The sequence below is a fragment of the Pyrus communis genome, chromosome 1, assembly GCF_041283825.1.
Source record: "Pyrus communis isolate YQ-2024b chromosome 1, ASM4128382v1, whole genome shotgun sequence".
NCBI classification, from domain to species: domain Eukaryota; kingdom Viridiplantae; phylum Streptophyta; class Magnoliopsida; order Rosales; family Rosaceae; genus Pyrus; species Pyrus communis.
The window spans coordinates 9600457-9614602 of NC_142565.1; positions in this window are offsets into that span (position 1 = coordinate 9600457).

Below are 14146 nucleotides of genomic sequence, written 5' to 3' on the forward strand. Positions count from 1 at the left end.
CAAATTTTAGCCCAAAAACATAATATGTCAAATTTTAGTCCAAAAGCCCAAAAACATTTCGGGATTCCCGATTTGTCCCGAAATCCCGAAATTATTTCGGGATTCCCGAAAATTGGGATTCCCGAAAATTTGGTTTGGGATTGGTATTGAATTTGGGATTCCCAAAAATTTCGGTTTGGGAATCGGGACAAGGGTTTCGGTATGGGATCCCATACCGAACCACCCCTATGTATAAGTAGGGATCGTTCTGGACCGGGGATTAGGAGGGATTGTTAATCACTTGGATTTGACTCAAAAACGTAAAATAACAATATGAAACACTATACTAGACTCAAAGAATGCAAAACTAAACTTTAAAACACTAAAACAAACCAAAAGACTCAAACATCACCCAAAACACTCAAAACTGCCTTAAAATCACTTTCTGGGCAGTTTTGAGCACTTCGGTGAATTTGGACGAAATTGGGAAATAAAATGAATCAAGAACGTAAAAACACAATATAAATCACTAAACTAACTCAAAGAATGTAAAACTAAACACTTAAAACATTAAAACAAACCAAAAGACTCAAACATCACCCAAAACACTCAAAACTGCCTTAAAATCACTTTCTGGGCAGTTTTGAGCACTTTGGTGAATTTGGACGAAATTGGGAAATAAAATGAATCAAAACACTCATAAACACAAACTAAGATACTTTCTAACTAAATTGGACAATAAAGTAAAGGGGGATTTAGATTTTTACGAAAATTGAAATAATGAAACAAATTAATAAACTAGACAGAATGTAAATATGAAATTGAAATAGAATGAATGGAATTGAAATGAATGAATGCTAGCTAAGGGGTTCATCTTCACATATGTTACACTTGCATAATAAAATGATTTCCAATTGCATTTCAATAAACCATGAAACTCAACACCCCGGGTTAACCGTGATGCACTAATTAACCTTCAAATCTTCCTAACGTTATTGAATTGGATGGGTTAGCGCATACGACAATTCAAAACATTCCTCACAAGTCCTCAACATGAATGCATAGAAGAGGTACAAGCAAGAATCATTACGCTCTATGAAAATTATAAGTGTTGACGAGGCATTCGTTACTATGGATTGCATGAAACTTATGCCAAGAATTCGTTTAACGCGATTGTTTATAAGCAACCTCCACTACTTGTGAATATAAGTTCGTAACTATTAGGTGAAACTTACTTATATTCTAGCGTCATATTCATGCATGAAAATTAAGTGTGCACTCTCAATAAACATACATAAATAAGTTATCAATCAAACAGTTAAACGAATTGAATCCACAACTTATGAAACGCAATTAGAAGTATTCAAATCAAAATGCAAGCATAAACATATATTCGAATCACCCCCTAACCAAGGGGGATTTAGTTCCTCATGGTACAAAACAAAGAGAATCAAAGAAACACCTAAACATTCCAACAACTCAAACTTGAATTGTATGAACGTTTAGGCCCTCTTATCTTCCATTCCTCATTCGTACAAAACAAAGAGTATTGACATTAAACCTTGAAATCAAAGAAACACCTAAACATTCCAACAACTCAAACTTGAATTGTATGAACGTTTAGGCACTCTTCTCTTCCTCTTCGTTGTAGCACAAGGTCTAGGGATAGTTTGATGGTGTGAATGGTTTGGGGAGTGGTGGAAATGGATGGATGGTGTTTGGATTGTAAGGGAGAGCACGGCACAAGGGAGTTTGATGGTCTACATTTCTGCAAAATGGATGAATTTGTGACTGAAATGTGTATGAATGAGAATGAATGAATGTTGTGTGAAGTGTGTATGGTTTTTATAGGGAGATGAATGGATGGGAGAGGGAACATGACAGCTAGGTTAAGTGAATGCATGTGCAAAACAGCTAGGATGGTTGAAATTGTAAGAGGAATGCATGTGCAATGTTGGAAATCTGATGGGAGAAAGGTGGATGCATGTGTTGGCTGATTTAAAGAATGTGAGGGAATGATGAAAGGGGAAACATGACAGCTAGGATGAATGCATGTGGAGTGCATGTGCAATGTTTTAAAGGATGAAATGCATGTGAATATGCTAGAAATCTGATGGGAATGAATGATTAAATGTGAATGGCTGATTAGAATCTAGGGTGCATGTGGGTTAGAAATGCATGTGGGTGAATGTTTGAATGATTAAAGGGGAAACATGACAGCTAGGTTGGTTGGTGGCTGCCATGGAGGTGTGGAATGATGGAATTGCACAAGGGGAATGCATGTGCACGGTTTTGGTGTGGAGAAATGATTATGGATGCATGTGTTGAATGATTTCTTGGTGAGGGATGTGGAGTGGCTGGAATGATGAAAGAATAAAGGGTGCATGTGGGTTAATTAATTAAAGGGAGTGCATGTGCAATGTTGTTGTTGGTGCAATGATGGAGGAACAAGTGCATGTGGCTGAAATGTGGAAGGTGTGTGGCTACTTCAAGTAGGAATCCTTGTGACATCAACTCTTCAATTTCGTCCATTCCTTTTGCTCCAAGTATAAGTTATCCCTTCCAAGTCCAATTTTGCTCCAAAATGCTCCAAAATGCATCTTTTTGCTTCCTTAGCCACATGAACCTAAAAACACACGAAAATGGCTTAAACGCCAAAAACAACTATGAATTAACAATATAAATGCACGAAAACAAGCTAAGTAAGTCGCCTAAATATGCTCCTATCAGCGATCGGTTACAAGAATCGTTTACTTTCTATCCAAGGTACCTCCAGAATGTTGAAACTTTCTTCAACAAGCGCATGCAAAATTTTTAGGGGGTGAGCGGGTCAAAAAACTATACGTCTTTGATCAACTTGCATGTTCATTCATTGAAGGGTCTTTGTCTGAACCATTCAAAGAAGACGACTTGGAGGTGACTTATTGGTCCATATTAAACAACTATGATGAAAGTAACCATTCCACGAACAAGAAAAGGCATTGATAAAGATCCAATATGCTTCAAATTGGGTTGAAATGGACAGACAATTATTTCCGCATTGGTTTGCCCATCATGTTTTTTTTTTTTAAATTAATTTGATTTTGTCTATTGAAAAAACTTACATATACAGTGGTATTTGGAAATTACTAGATGTGACAGTTAAGAGAAGACAAATCGTGCTCCTTGGTTGAAGAAGAATTACTGCAAATGGCATGTTGTCCAGTTATAGCCGAAATGAACTCTAGTTGTCAAGTGAACTGAGTTAAAATCTTGATAGCTTAATGAGACTATAAATTGTGCACTCAAAATAGTGGTGTTTCCCAAGGGTAAATGCAAATAGTTTTTTCTTCAACAAACTTGTAAGTGTGGTTCAATTGTTATACATAAACTGCAAGGAAGTGTCATTGGTATGATACGAACTCAGGCAGCATGCAGTGTCATTTAAGATATGTACTTGTTATCTGTCAACACAAACACCCATTGTTTTGAGGATGATCCTTAAGTCATGGCCAATATTGTGAAACAAGTATTCTACCTCGATGATCCAAAGGCGAGGGGTAGTTTGAAAGTAGTTCAATTTATACAACATAAAAATAGTTGGGACTTGCCAAACCCATAGTAGGATAACGATGACCAAAATTTTTATCAAGAAAATTCAAGATGTCAATTGTTCCCCATTTGAAATATATGCAATATATATTGACCTCGGGCCCCTACCACCAATTCAGCTGAATTCCTTGCTTGATGACAGCACTGATGACTCAAATTATGAAAGCAATATCAAAGAGGATAGGAAAAGGAAGAGTATACCAATAGTGATTGAAGGTTCACTGTTATAACATTATGTGCAATCCATTGTGATGAAAATCGTGTGTTGAATAAAGGATTCTAATAATTTTATTTAAGTTCACAATGGTTCATTCATCTTCATGTTTTAAAATGAAAATTTTAAATGTTTCGTTTCACAGAACAGTGACAGTTTCGTTAGGTTAATCCTCATTGTCTGATGGATCTGTGCGAAGTATTCATCGAGCAAATCTTTATTTTATTATTTGAAGTTTAAGGTTTAGGGTTTGTCCGGCAAAGTTTATAAATTTGTCAGGCAAGGGTTTAGGACATGTTCACATATCCAATTCCTTCAAGAATTTTTGCAACCGGCGAAATTAATTTGAACAATCTAACCATCAACGTAATGCGTATATACTACGAGATTGCGTACACTAAAAATCGACAAAACAAACTTTCATATCTTTGGACTGTTAAAATAGTATAATCACAATTTAACAATTATTTTAGCTTTGATTTGATTATTTTTTACAACTACACTCCTTAACTCTAGAAGAATACAATGAATGGACCCGATCATCAATTTACAATATTTACAATTGTGGTTACCACAAAATGATACATTATACTTAATACAAGTATAAAATAAACTCCAAATGTTTGTTAAATCTATTGTTTCGACGGGATACGCAGTTTACGAAACTAAGTTCCACAATCCAGCGGTCAAACTTATTTGAATATAGAACGACATCGCATACGCCAAAAACCACCAAAAGCAAACTTTGAGGGATTAGGGAACCCTATTTTCATTTGTAGGATTTTTTTAATCAAAGACTTACCTGACTAACGGGTTCATCGGCCAAACCTTTACTATTAACATGTATAAATTAAAAGCCCTTGTCTGATGTCCAAATTCGTCAAATCCTAGAGGTAGTAAAAAATGTCTTTAATACTATTCCTGTGTTTGCATGTAGGCACCTTGCTATATCTAGCTAAAAGATTAACAGCAAATGAGATGCCTGGTGTAATGCATTGGGCCAAGTACAATAAAGCACCAATTGCTCTTAGGTATGGAAGTTTAGGCTCCAAAATCTCTTCCTCATCCTCCTGGGGACGAAAGGGATCTCGTTTAGCATCTATAGTCTAAACAACCATAAGAGTACTCGAAGGCTTCGCATTATCCTCATTAAAACGTTGCAACACCTTTTGGGTGTAGTTCAATTGATGTACTAAGATTCCATCCAAACAATGCTTAATCTCCAGGCCGAGACAATATCAAGTTTTCCTAAGATCCTTCATTTGATATTCCAATTTCAAGTGAACGACAATTTCCTCAAGCTCTAAGGCAGTTCCAATGAGGTTCATGTCGTCGACATAAACTGCAACGATCGCAAATCTGGAATGTGACTTCTTAATGAACACGCATTGGCATAGTTTGTTGTTCACGTAACCGTGACTTGTCAAATATTCACTCAAACGGTTATACCACACCCGCTCTGATTGTTTCAATCCATAGAGTGATATCCTCAATCTAATAGATAGAGTGTTCCGTGGTCTAGAACTATTTAAACCAGTCAATGGAAGTCCTTCTGAAACTTTCTTGTAGATTTCCATAACTATATCCCTATAAAGACACATAGTTACCACGTCCATAAGCTGCATATTTAGTTTTTCGGAAACTACCAAACTGATAGGGTAGAAGAACGTTATGACGTCCATTACGGGGGAATACATCTCCTCGTAATCAATCCCAAGACGTTACGAGGCATGCTTTGTATTGCACTATTTCATTCTTCCCATTACGCTTCCACACGAAAACTCACTTATAGCCTACGATATTGACATGTGATGGAGTAGGAGTTACAGGCCCAAACACCTTACATTTCGTAAGTGAATCGAGTTCGACCTGGATTGCTTGTTTCTAGTTTGATCAAACTGTTGTACATTGACATTCATCAATGAAACATGGTTTAATGTCATCGTTAAGCATGATGTTGGAAGCAACTGTATACACGAATGCATAATCGATAATCATCTCATTCTGATTCCAAACCTCATCTAATATTGCTTAATGGATCGAAATCTGACGATTCTCGGAAGGCCGGTATATCTCATCAAAGACATCAACGTAATCTATAATAACCTCATGCATTGGAACAGATGAGTAAGCAACGGTTAAATTTAGCTAGTTTGTGCAGTTTTTCGCTTCAGGGTAGAAGCAGATGATTGGATATCCGCCAGTGTACCGAGCCGCGTGGGAGGTGTTACCGCCTCACCTTCGGGGACAGTTTGGCCTTCTCTCTACAGCGTACATTGAGTACATTTATCCCTTGCAGATAGGTTTGCAGCGGGTATATGTGATCTCATCACCTTTGCTATATCAGTAAAAGCATCAAGCATGCTTTGAGCAATGCTCTGAATATCTAGAATACATCACACTTCAGTTTCAGACTGAGGGGTGCGGAATGAAACATAGTGAAGTAATCCACGATAATTCGCGACGTTCTACATGAACGTTAGTGATCTTATCTCCTCCTAACGACGGGAAGACTATCTCAGCAAAGTGACAATCCACAAAATGTGCTGTAAAGAGATCTCCTGTCAAGGGCTCTAAGTAGTGAAAAATGGATGGCGAATCATAACAGACATAGATTCCCATTTTTTTCTGAGGATCCATTTTGGTACATAATGGCGGCGCTATTGGCACAAAGACTGCGTACCCAAACACACATAAATGCGAGACATCAGGCTCGTATCTAGTAACCAACTGTAACAATGAATGAGGTTAGGTAGCGGTAGGCCTCAGGCGAACCAACATAGCTACGTGCAATATTGCATAACCTTAAGCAGGTACCGGCAAGTTGGTTCGCATAATCAAAGTTAGAGCTATCATTCGAAGGCTCTTTATGAAATCTTCTACCAGGCCATTTTGGGTGTGAACATGGGGTACATGATGTTCAACTTCAATCCTAACAGACATGCAATAATCGTAAAAGGTTTGTGACATAAATTCTCCAACATTATCCAGTCGAATCAATTTGATCGGATAATTAAGTGGTGAGGCCTAAGCTTAATAATTTATGCTAGGAGTTTTGCAAATGCATCATTGTGTGTAGATAATAAGCAAACATGTGACCATCGTATCAATGCACCAACCAACACCATGAAGTATCTAAATGGTCTGCATGTTGGTTGGATAGGTTCACAAATATTCCCTTGAATCCTCTGAAGAAACTTAGGAGGGTCGTGAATAATCTTTGTAAGGGAGGGTTGAATGTTCAACTTCCCCAGAGAGCATGCCTTGCAAAGCGAATGGCCGAGATAAGATTTTAAGCGAAGCCCATATGATACTTTGAGGATACAACGCATCATATCTCATTTGAGGTGTCCCAATCAATCATGCCAAAACAGATGAGTGCTCTGGAACCCAACCATAGGACTGGTCACATGATGGGTCTCCACAAATCGAATGGTTGTTATGTACAACCCACTCAAGAGACATTCCAGCTTCTCGTGAATACACTTCTGGCCATATTCGTAAAAAGTGATACAAAGAAATTTAAAACCATTCTCTTCAGTGGTTTCAACATGATATTGATTATCTTGACTATCTTTAAAACTCAACAACGTTCTGCCGAAACGTGGAGAATAGAGTGCCTCTTTAATGGTTAATTCAGTACCATTGGAAAACGTTATACGGGCCTTTCCGTATCCTTCTATCAGGTTGGATAGGCCTGAGAGCAATTCCACCCTTAAAAAATGCACTAACACCCAGCCCATTTAATCCACTCAAATAAATAGTAACTGACCCCAATGAACAGTAATTGGCCAAATACATCTCCACCCCTTAAAAATGCATTGGTCCAAAGTCTAGTCAATTCGTATTAAAATATTATTAAATAGTAATTGTTCAAGTGCATCTCTATCCCTAAACTGAATAGTCTATTTGTATTAAAAGATTATTATTATTTTTAAAGAATAAAAAAATTATTTTAAATTTCAGAGAGCCTTGAAGTTGTTGTAAAGACTGAGCTTTCCTCTCAGCAAATCTTCTTTTCATTCTCATCTGAAACAATGGCGGCCTCTCGATCTAGCTCCTCCTACCACCGCCACAAAACCCCACCGCAAACCCATAAGCATGCACCCCCACACCCAGCATAATTAGTTTATAAACCCAACACATTTTGTCTTACAGTGCTCTCTCTGAACTCTCTCATGGCAACGACCACTTTCTTCTTCCTTTTCCTCATAACAATTGTTATTCCAACAGTCGAGTCTAGAAACGACGCTCTCCGAGATCCAAGTGTTAACGGCGCTTAAGCGTAACCTTCACAACCTTATTGTTGCTCTCAACAGCTGGGATTCGTCCATGTTGTCATCTCCATGTGACTGGCACGGCATCGTCTATTACAAAAACCAAGTTCAAGAGCTCCATCTGCATCATCTTCACCTCGACGAAAGAATCACTTACCACTTCGCCAGCCTCTACAAGCTCAGCCTCTGCGTGCTGTAAAAAAACGTGCATGTTTCTTACACGCCAGCCGAAAAAAAAATTATATCACATGCCTGACGTCATGTTGACATCAGCCTGACGTCATGTAGGCCAATTTCTAGGTCAATCCATTTTAGGCTAAGCTCTAAGTTGGCCTCCACTTTGGGCCAGCTAATTGGATAAGGTGGAGTGGGTTTTTGGGAGGCTAGGTTGAGAAATGGGTTGTTACCCACCTCATATGTGCATTTTTAGATACGAAGTTAGTAAAATAGTGTTTCTCATGCAATATGGTGTGTATGATGGCATTATCAGTCAGACAACTAACTTCCCCACTAGTCATACCTAGAAATAAATTAATTGAATCAGTCACATGCATAAATATAATTATATTCATTCAATTAATCAATTTGAGAAATAATATCCATAAATAATAATCCATAATTCAAAACAAACCAAAACCAAACAAATAATTCCAAAAACTTAGAAAAATTGTCCAAAAATTAAACCATAAACCGAAAATTTAGGGGAGGGGTTCGGCCACTCCTAGTGGGTTCAGCCACTAGGCGTGTAAAATGCCTTAACATGCCTTAGAAAAATAAAAATTTATTCTTCCATGGGAACGGATGTCTCCTGAAAATCTAAAACCTCCAGAGTTGTAGTAGTATGTTCGGGATATTGTACCTGGGCAAAATTAGACCCACAACGGGAATGATACTTGGCAATAACCTCGGGGATAGCTCGGTATACGTGTGACCAATGATCCTTTGATCCACAATGATAGCACATGTCCAGTTCAGTGGAAGCCAATTAAACGGTAGTTTTTCCATTGTTCTTGAAGTTTAGGGCCTTACGGGCAAAAGGTTGGCACTTCTAGGTCAAATTTCCTCCTTTAGGTGGGCCTCTATTTTGTTGACCTTGGACCTAAAGTGGGGCTTGCTGCCCATTTCCACGGCCACGATGAGGTTTCCGTCGTTTATAGCTACTAGAATTAGTCACATGCACTTCAAGCGGAGCATTCGAGCCAGTGGGTAGAGCTTGATAATTCCTCATCAAAAGCTGGTTCTACTTTTCAGCAATAAGTAAAACAAATATCAAATCCAAAAATTTGGTGAACTTCTGTGCCCTATATTGTTGCTACAGGACAATATTGGTGGCATTGAAGGTCGAATAGGTTTTCTCCAAGAGATCTTGTTCGGTTGAGTCCTCTTTATAAAACTCAAGTAGTGGTCAAATTCTACAAACTTTAGAGTTGTATTCATATAAAGACTTAAAGTCTTAAAAGCGTAAATGCTGTCAGTCGTGTTTTACTTTAGGCAAGTAAATGTCTTTCTGGTGATTAAAGCGGTCGGCTAGAGTGAGCTAGAGGGTGCGTGGATCCTCCTCTAAGAGGTACTCGGTTTGCAGTGCATCATGGATGTGTCTGCGGATGAAGATCATAGTGGTAGCTTTCTGAGCTTTGTCAATGGGTTCATCGTCGGTAGATTCCTCGATAGTAGCTTTAAGACTCTTTGCAGTAATATGGAGCTTCACGTTTTGAACCCACTTTAAGTGGTTTCTTCCAGAGACTTCCAGTTTGACATGTCCCTAAAACAGAGGTTACAACAAAACGTAGTTAGTGGTATGGAAAGCCATAGATATATATCGTAGAACATGCAGGTTCTATAGACATGTGTTGGTTTAATTTAAGCATGAAAGCTACGAGTTTCATGTGGTAAGTTTTGAATGAAAACTACAGGTTTCAAAGGCACTAAATTCGAAACTACAAGTTTGATTTAGTTATGAACGTTCAGTTCATATATATGGGTGCCTACAAGAACACAGAATACAATATACAATAAAGTGTAGTGAATTTATGGATTGATTCAGAAACCCAAGTGTGAGTGCATTGGGACTACGAGAGATAGTCAACAGTTCAAAGAAACGAAATAATTTATTGAATCATTAATTGTCAAAAAGTGAACTTTAGGCCAATAATTTTGGATTAATTATCAGATTAATGGACTGCTGGTCACTTTAATTAATTCAATAGATCGTAACCATTCAGGTTTGATCGTAGAAGCAAAAAAAAATAATAACATTCAGATTAAAATTATAGAGAATGCCAAAAAAATAGCATTGGATTCGAAAAACCATAGCCCAATATAAATGGGCTTGGGTGCCGTGTGCAGGGCTAAGCCCTAAAAGCGCTTAGTGGGCCGTGTGCTGGCTACGGAGCAGCCCAATCATGGTTGCAGGCAACGGGCCGAGGTTTTAGGATAGGCCCAGTAGGTGAGGGAACACGGGCCTAGCTCAAAAACTAGCCAGGGATGTACGCGCGAAGCCTAGCCGCAGGCTGGCTTCGATTTGGGCTTGGGTGCCAGAAGCCCAGCCAAAAGGCTGGCTTTGGATCGCAGAGCAAAGCTTTGAAGGCCTGCTAGTGGACTCAAGACTTCAGGCCTGTATGGAAACCAACCCAAGTCGTGCTATGCAGTGATGTTGAAACGATGTCGTCTTAGTGATGGCGTAGCTGCAAGCCAGCCATGTTGGCTCGAGGGCGTGGCGTGGAGCCACGACTCAATTCCAAAAAAAAAAAAAAAAATTGAATTCTAAGGTTAAAAACCCTAATTGCTTCTAAATTAATTTTGATGCTTTGACTCACAAATTCCACATAGAATAATTGTGTATTGCATGAACAAATATATATATATATATATATATATATATATATATATATATATAATTGAAAGAAAAATATAAATATAGGGGTTCATGCATCATGGGGAATGTTTTCATGCTTCAAGGTTGTTTCAAATATGTTGGAGAAGAAAGCCTTATCCACGATCCTTCAGTTCCTTAGCTTCTAACAAGAGCATGTTGATAACGTGTTGTAGGCTTAATTTACTGAACTGTATTTAGGACAAGAGAGGAAGAGGGCCGACAGCAAGAGAGATAGAAAAAAGAGATGTAATTTTGAGGTGTATGTTGTAACACCCCATTATGCCTTTATTTATAGTAGTAGGATAGGTTAAATCCTTACCCTAATAGGATTACAACTCTAATAGGAATTTAACTACTAAAAGGAATATATAAAGATACTCCTAGATACACTAGGATTTACACAATCATATTCCTAATCTAATAGGACTGCAACTTAAAGTACATTTTCTCTTCTTGTAGATATGTTTTTTCAATCATAGTTTTTTTTTTTTTTTGTTTTTTGAAAACATTTAATATTATTTATTTTTCCAAATGTTTTTTTTTTTTTCAAATAGTTGGTGATTTAACATAAAAGTTTCGTGTAATTTTTTCAATTTGCTTTTTTTTTTTTGCTTTTTTATTTTTATTTTTATGTATAGTTGTTGACAAATTATTATCAGCAGTGGCGGATCCAAGATTTAAACTCAGGGGTCCCAATAATAAAGGTCAAAAAATTAATAGACAAAAATAACTTTGAAAAGTTTAATTATAACATTGAAGTTTTATTCTCGGGTCTCTTTCAAGATTATTCAAATCAATGTTGTGACAGCCCGTCCCGAATTTTTCGTACCGTAGGTGTGAAATGACGATTTTGCCCCTAGTGGTTATGTTTCATTTTGGGGTGTTTGTTTTGTGGGCTTGTTCGCTGCATCTGGACCACACACACACTCTCATCCCCATCTCCTTCCCGTATACCTTGCCTGTCCCGTCTCTCTCTCTCTCTCTTCCTCTTCTTCTTCTTCGTACGGACAAGTACCAAAACCCTTGCAAACGTTGTAGATCGAGGAGGAAAACTATATCTTTGTGTTCGAGAGGTTCATACGAGTTCAACTATACCCATTTCAGGTAGGAAATCCTTTGATTTCACGTTGAACCACGAAACCCCGATTATGGTTACTGTTCATGCACACATAAAATATTGTTTTTCAGGGAATTTGAAGTTTGTAGGAAGCTTAATAAGGTCCTTAGGAAGCTTGGGGTGGTTCGTTTGAAGGTTTTGGACATCGAAATCGTGAGTTGCAGGTTTAGCCAAATTTTGTGAAGTTTCTCCGGCGTGATTCCGTGGATTTCAGGGCTTGAAAGTGGTAAGGTTTTGTTCTACTTGTTGTAAGCTTCATTTTGGTACCAATTTCATGAATTTTGGTTGAAAAACGAGTGAGAAATGAAGGTTTGAAGTTTTTCCGGTTTTAGGGCGACGGCGACGGCATCGGAGGTGTGCCGGAGAAGATGATGGAATATTCCGTCAGTTTGGACGGAATATTCTTAACAGTGTTAGGTTAACTTTAACAGAATCTGTTAGTTTTAACAGAATATTCTTGACAGCGTTAACTGACGCCGTCAGTGTGCCTAGCACGTGGCCGCACGTGGCTGGCGCGTCTAGCCGTGCCTTAGCCGGCGTGTGGGAGGTCAGAAAACTATTTTAAAAATATAGGGATGTTCGTGAGGTTGAGTAGATCACGTTGGTGTATTCACACACCCCATTTGAGCATTATATGAGAAGTTATTACCTAGTTTTGGTTATGTGCTTTAAATTGACGTTTTTATAGCTGTTTCACATAAGGTGAGACCTATCCCGATGACGAGCGCAGTCACTCGAGACAAGGGGGTTACAACCCTTCCACATACCAATGAGTGGGCTTTTGGTTTTCTGTATATACCTATATATTGTGGTTTTCCCAGAAAATGAAATGAAATGTTTATATGTTTTAAATGCCATGCACTGCGCTTGCCTTTTATTTATGCATTAGTAGTTGCATATATGTATATTTGGTGCTGTGGACGCACAGGTAAGTGTCAGGTAAGTTATGGTTTATGATTGTGATTAGTAGTTATGTGGGATGCATAGAGAGCTCATAACCTGCACCCCCAGTGTTAGTGTTCCCACCCAGAGTGGGGCACAGTCCTTCACGTAATGTTCACCTCCCGCACCACACGCTCATCTTGGATCCAAGTTAGGTGCACAGTCCTGTCTTACAGACTACTTTAGGTGGTTCCGACTCGTAGGTGACCCACGATTATTCGCCCAGTCTTCACGTGATCATAGCACTTGAGCGTATTTATTTACACCCAGTCCTGTCGTACAGACCACTTTAGGTGGTTCCGACTCGTGTGCAGGTATAGTTAGTGAGTTGGGGATTTGAGCTCTAGATTCAACCGTACAGGTCACGTTAGGTGACTCTGGCTGACATATTATTTGTATTGTTTGACATTACCTGGGTTACTTACATTTTATGTGGAGGCATTCGACATGGCATATTTCTGAGCATGTTTTCTTTATATGTGTATATTCTATTTTTTGGGAAACTATACAGGTTTTACGGCGAGGGGTTAGAACTTTTGATAATGAAATGATTTTAAAAAGCTTTGTTTTTGCCCACTCACACTTTCTGTTTTGCACCCCTCCAGGTTCTAATTTGGATTGCTCTTTTGGTGGCTCACGAGGAATTCTCGGCATATCTAATAGATTATCACCAATATAGGACCCCCTCTGGGTGCGTTTAGTTAGTATTTGTTCCTCCGGACTGCACTAGGTTTTCTGTGCTCTGAATATTGTTTTTCACACTTACGCTTGCACATGTATGTTAACTACTCTGTGTGTAGTTTGATTTTTATTTGTTCGTACTTTTATTATTATTCTTAGCTTCCGCACTGTGCACATGGTTACGTCACCTCACGTGATGGCCAGCATGCCCTGATTTCGGTCAGGGTGTGTTAAATGTAACACTCAGTTTGTCTTGAATTTGAATTATTCGAACAAATAGAGGGTGCTATTGGTTTTGGTTTGAAAATTTTTTCCATGTTTCTTATTTCTACATTACACAATTGATAAAAAAAAACACAAAACATATACCAATTAACCAATAAACAAAAATTCCATCTAAATTCCAATAATCACATGAGTATACAAACATAAAACATATCAATAATCATATCAAATAATTGACTATACAC